The following is a 6,000-nucleotide window of genomic DNA, read 5'->3' as shown; positions in this document are numbered from 1 at the left end:
TACTTATCAGGACAAAAAGGCATGGGCTGTCATTTTCTCTTCTTACGTGTGCATGAAATAGTGGTATGAAGCCTCTGTTTTCAAGACTATAAAAACACACAGTACAATGTGAATCTCTAGTTAATGTCTTTAACAGTGCAACTTATGCTGGATTCTAAGAGCTCTGTTTAATTCCTTTAATGCTCTGATTGTTCCTGTGAATGTTCAAAAGCCATTAACCATAGCACTCAGTGTTTGGCAGATATTTGGTCTTGAAGGAAAACTTTTACTAATTTTTTTCCTATCTCTTTTAAAATTCACAGTGTTTAGTTAATAGCAAGAGCTAGAAAGCAAAAGCATGTGGGAAAGGGCTACTTATTGTAGCAAACATATCTGTTGTCAGAAAATGTCCTTTAGATAAAATCAGAATTTCAGAACTCTATCCACTCCCTCTCTCCCTCTCTCCCTCTCTCCCTCTCTCCCTTTCCCTTTCCCTTTCCCTTTCCCTTTCCCTTTCCTTTCTCTTTCCTCTTTCTTTTCCTTTTTCCTTTCCCCTTTCCTGTTTCCCCTTCCCCCTTCCCTCTTCACTCCTATTGTCTCTTCTTTTCACACACAGAGGCTTTTATCATCTGTCCCCTTCCAAGTAATTTACCACCCCTTCATTAACTCTGCCAGATGCTGTTTGAAGGTGTTCTCTGCATTCGCTGAGAGGCTCTCACAGCACTACCAACAACAGCTGTGAAGCCAGAGTGGCAGAATTTGTCATTGCTACCCCTGGAGTGGAAATATCAGTAGGAGCCCATGCTCTGCCTCCTCGTGCTGACAAATCCCTGGAATCCCTTCTGCTGTGCTCAGGGTCTGTGGCAGCACTACCAGAGAAGACAGAGCATGTGGCAAATCCTCAGGGACACCTTGGGCTGTGGCACTGGACAGCAGGACCCTCTCTTGGCCAACGGTCAGTTCTGCAGAGAGGTATTGCCATGCTCCTCAAAACACTCCTTTCTTTTCTGGGGAAATCCCTTCCGCTTCCGTCACTTACGACTCTGAGGGGGGCCAAAGACTCAACGCTCTTTTCCTGATAAAGCAGATGATGGGCAGTTCTTCAGCCCATGGAATAACAAATAAATTCTTTTGACCTAAGTAGCCTCCAAGCACATACTTTGCAAGGGAATTACTTCCCCACTCATGGTGCACTCTCCCCCTTCTAACAAAATCCCAGTGCTTGCTGCAAACAGCCCAGGATATTTTCATGAATAGCTCATAAAATGGCTCACAATCAGCCTCTTGAAAAAAGCAAAGTGTGTTTTCTAATATAACCAATTAGTTCGAGTTTTGAATGTTTTGCATTTGCAACTGAGGCCCTGTAAGCAATTCTAATTGTTGTCAGTAGGTGAGGTACTTATGAACAAAGAATTAAGTTTTACATGGCATTTCCTCATGGGTAATGATCATAAAAAAGAATGGATGTTCAGAGGGTGTGTTCTTGTAATGTGATATGTTCCAGGTATGACACACACATACACACACACAGAGTACAACACCTCTCCTTTATACTTTTCTTTTATAAATACACAGTTTTAAGAATTTGTAAATTTTATTTGGCACAAAAGGTCAAAGATTCTGTAGTAAACACCTGTCTAGCCTCCTGGACCTCCAGTTTGGCCATCCAGGGCCATAGGGTGCTACTTCAAAAGCTATTTTTCAGTCAACAGTAGCACACATAGGCTCCAGGGCACCAACCTGCCCTCTTTGTGTGTCTTCCACAAAAGAGTTTCTTCCAGTTCCCAAATGCCAAAAATCATGTATTTTTGCATGCAAAATATGATGACTTTTGCTGATATTAGTAACTTTTCAAAGGGCCAAAGCTGATTAAGATTTCTGAAGTTTTACAAAATAGAGATGTAAATGTCACAAAAAGCATAGTAAGAACGAAGGTGTAATCATCCTGAAAAAAAATCCTCTCTTTCTGAAGTAGTCATAGAATCACAGCTTGATGCAGAGGCAACTGACACCGCCTTACCCTGCCAATGAGCCATGCTGGAAATGCAGAGCACGTCAGCCCCAAATCTGGTTCTCTGGCATGTTTTTATGTGCAGTTGTCTCCAAAATCTGCAGCAGCACAAGCAAAAGCCACAGCAAAGCCCATTCTGAGGATGGCTTGCGGGATCCTCCACACCTCTTCCGACTGCACAGGAAAAGCAGGTTCTCCCACAGCAGCAGGCTGGTGACTCTCACATCCCCTCAGCCTCGTGCTGTGCTGTCACTGTGCTGTACCTTCTGTGTTCTGAGCCAGGAAATGTGACACTGGTGCTACCAGGGACATGATCTCTGCTTTGGCCAGACACTGCAGTGTCTCCAGGCTCCCCTGGGCTCTGTCCAGCCCAGGCCACTGCAGCCCTGGGGCAGCTGTCTCACAAGCAGGAGAGCACGTCCTGCTTTGGTGCAGCTTCTCTTCAGCTCACAGTGCCAGGAGTTATTTTTGGGGGAGGTGAAGCCCCCTGGCTGCACCGCTGCTGGGGCAGAGCGCAGGGACAGCACAGGGACAGAGGCCAGCCGGGGCACAGGTCACCGCAGGGTCCCTCAGCTTCATCGGGTACAGACAGTTCTGGAGACAACAAAATCCCCAGAAAAACTGCAGAACTGGGAAGCAAGAGGACAAAAAGGAGCCTGTGGGCAGACTTTGAGGAGAAAACCTGCAAAAACAAACTCAGGTGGACCCAAGGCCAGCTAGGAAGGGGTTACCACCATCAGTGTGTACCCCTTCCCGAGGCAGAGGAGGAAACCCCCACCAATACCATCACAAACCTCCCAGCAAGAGAGCCAGGACACTGATGGCTCCCTGGGAGCCCCAGGCTGTGGCTGCGAGCTGTGGGACCTGGGAAAGCGTTTGAAGGGCCAGCACAGCACAGGGAGGTGCTGAGGGTGTTTCTGTGCTCAGTTCTCACTGCTCTACCAGGGCTCTTCAGCACCAGTTCACCCCAGGGCTGTGTGACCGGCACAAGTGCTCCAGGGGTGACACCATCGCTGTGTGTTATTACAGCTCCTGCACACACTCATAAGCCAAATGCATGGCATTTTTACCAGGCAGTTCCTTTTTCTTTTTGATAGTAAGGAATTTAAAGGGTTTAATGGTGATTTATTTGATTTAGACATTTTGTAACGAGCATACTGAAGTAAGAGGTTGGCACTAAATTTTGAATCAATGCCATAATTATAGAATGCGTTCCCAAATGAAGTCAATGAATATCTATTATTTTCTACTCCCATTGTTTGAGCTGAAATGTGACTTGCACTCCATTTATTGCAAAATAGGAGATATTTTCCAAACCTTCTTAACATTTATTAACAATGTTTACCAATCTTTTCATTTTAACCTAATCTGCTCTTTGAGACCAAAATATATATAAGCCTTCTGAACAAAAAAAACATTTAATTTTCTGCATTTTAGATCACATCACATCTAAATTCCAAGTAAAACATGTCTGAGCTTCACTTCTCTCTTTCTGACTGCACCCTGCCCTATTCAAAGGCATCATGCAAACATCATTTAGTGCACCATTCTGGATGGTTTGTGGAGTTGCAGACTGGTGCGGGGAGTGCAACACATGTACACACATCAGTGCCAACTGTTCATGGCAACCTCAAACTCAAGCTTAATGTTTCCTTGTCCCAACAGTTGAGCAGCGACATAAATTCAGCTCCCATGAATCCAGAAATTGTTTAAACCAACATAAAATGTGTAATTAACAAATAGGCACCCTCATCATTGTTCTGGTGATTATGAACAGAAAATCATGTCCTACAGGAACTGGAAATGTGTAGGCTGTGCTATGGGGAACACTGGATGTTCAGATGGCAGAGGCACTAGAAATACGCAAAAAGTGCTGGTTTCCGTCTTATGTATTTCTATGTTACCTCAAATTTACGGACAAGAAGCACTTTGCTCCTATTTACAGCACAGCTGAGTGTGCAGCCCTTTCATACTGTGAAAGAACATGACTCTGTCAAGGGAATGTCTGAATGGTTCATGAATCTGAAGAACAAATTGGCCAGATTTCCCTTTATCTCTTGCATCTCAGTATCACTGCCCTTTTGTAAGAAGCCAGGCATTTTCTCTCCCCCGTCAGTGGCCGGGCTTGTTTCTCTCTCATCTGTCTGCCAGCACATAGCCATGGACTTGGAGCTCTTCACCTCCAGGAAGCTGGCTCTGGCTGGGTTTGGGGGACAGCTTGGCTATTGTTGACCTTGCAAGCAGCACTTGTTACTCCTGGCGTTTTCTGGGAAGAGCTGAGAGCAGCACTGGGAATGTTCTCTGAAAGAGCCTCAGCCTTCTGCCATGTGCTGCTTCCATGGAGCAGATCCAAGGATGCCACGTGACCGTTGGGTTTTCATCAGACACGACGCTGGGAAGGCAACTCACCCAGTGTCCTGAAACTGAAATGGGATGAGGGCTGACCCTTTGTTCTGCCCTCCAGAGAAATGCAAGCCCAGGAACTGGTGGCTGCACCTCAAACCACATCTGTCACCAATGTCCTGAACTGGGGCATTTACCCCAACTCCCCCTCCATGGGGATTCTCCAGCAAAAGCCAAGATCAGCTTCTCTCGCGCTGTGTTATGAACTTGTTGGCTGGAGGGCTGACCCAAAGCATGTGAAACGGCGCCGCACCAATGCCATGGGATCTCAGGGGTTGTGTTTACACAGCCTCACGTGTCAGTGCTGATCAAGAACTCTGTGCTCACCTCACCTCAATGGACATGTGTCCATGTGCAAGGAACACACCTGGAAAAGGTGGGCAGAGGGCGGATCCATGTCATGTTAGTGTCAACTGCTCTAACTGATGGTAGGCCTGGAAAGCTGGACTCGATGGTCTTGGAGGTCTTTCCCAACCTTAATGATCCTGTGATTCTGTGACTGTTGAGGCACAATTTTGGCCATATTGCAGGAAATAGAATCAAACACAACAAAAACCAGAGGAGGTTTCACACCACTTCAGCCTGATATTTCATGCTGTATGCCTGGTAGCATGCTGAGACACTTTAAGATGTCTAGCAATGTTATGTTTTAAGGTGACAGCACCAAAAATATTTTCCAAAAATGGCCCAGTACAATTTTATTATCATACAAACATCCAAGGTAAGGAATGCATTTTTGAAAAGTAGCTCATTCCAAAGCCATTTCTTGTATTGTCTTGTGTTGTCAAGGATACCAGTATTTATGGTAAATGCCTTCCATAAGCAAGCTCTGACTCTGCTGTAACAGGAAATAATCAGAGACTGAGTTATGTTTCTGTAATTTGCCCCAGAAGGTTTTGTAATCATACCATTGACACAAGAGTACAGCTACTTTTGGGGTCCGTCTTGCTTTCAGTGCCCTCTGAGTTCTACCTAGCAGCCGAAGGAGAATGCTCTGTTACAAATGAAAACTGCTGTCTGAGAACAGCCCACTGATTGCTGGCAAACATTAAGGCTTCCATTCTTCATTGAAAAGGCAGCACTGGTGACCAATATTCTGCTCTGTGTGTCCTCACAGCTGATCTGCTGGAAGTCTGACTGTCCAAGAGAAGCTTCCTTACTTGTCAACCAAATGTACCAATGTCCAACAGCTATCAGCAAAACTTCGTCCGAACTATGAAATATTGGGAATTCCCCAATGCTCTTTTTTGGGGAATTGACTGTAATTCTGACTGCAGCTGGGTCAGTTATACTGAATCCAGTGCAGCTTAACCGTAACAGACACCAAAAACCTGTGCAAGAGCATCTAAGTCCTAAAGCGGCCCCTGGATCCAGAGAGGAATTTCCCTGGAGTCTCAGAATGACTCACCATAGGTCAAAGGACGAGTCAAGCTGAAAGATGGGCGCTGCTGAGAGGTGCCAACAGCCAGCAGTTACCAACAGGTGTAACAAAAGAGGAGGCTCTGTGTGCTTTTCCTGCACCCAGGTACTCGCTCCCATCTCTGCCCTGCATTGGATCTGCATCGGCGTGAGCACAGCTGGGCACTGAGGGAACTGAGAAACAGCCT

The sequence above is a fragment of the Corvus moneduloides genome, chromosome Z (assembly GCF_009650955.1).
Source record: "Corvus moneduloides isolate bCorMon1 chromosome Z, bCorMon1.pri, whole genome shotgun sequence".
NCBI lineage: Eukaryota > Metazoa > Chordata > Aves > Passeriformes > Corvidae > Corvus > Corvus moneduloides.
The sequence above is the reverse complement of the archived record's forward strand: the minus strand, read 5'-3'. Positions refer to the sequence as shown.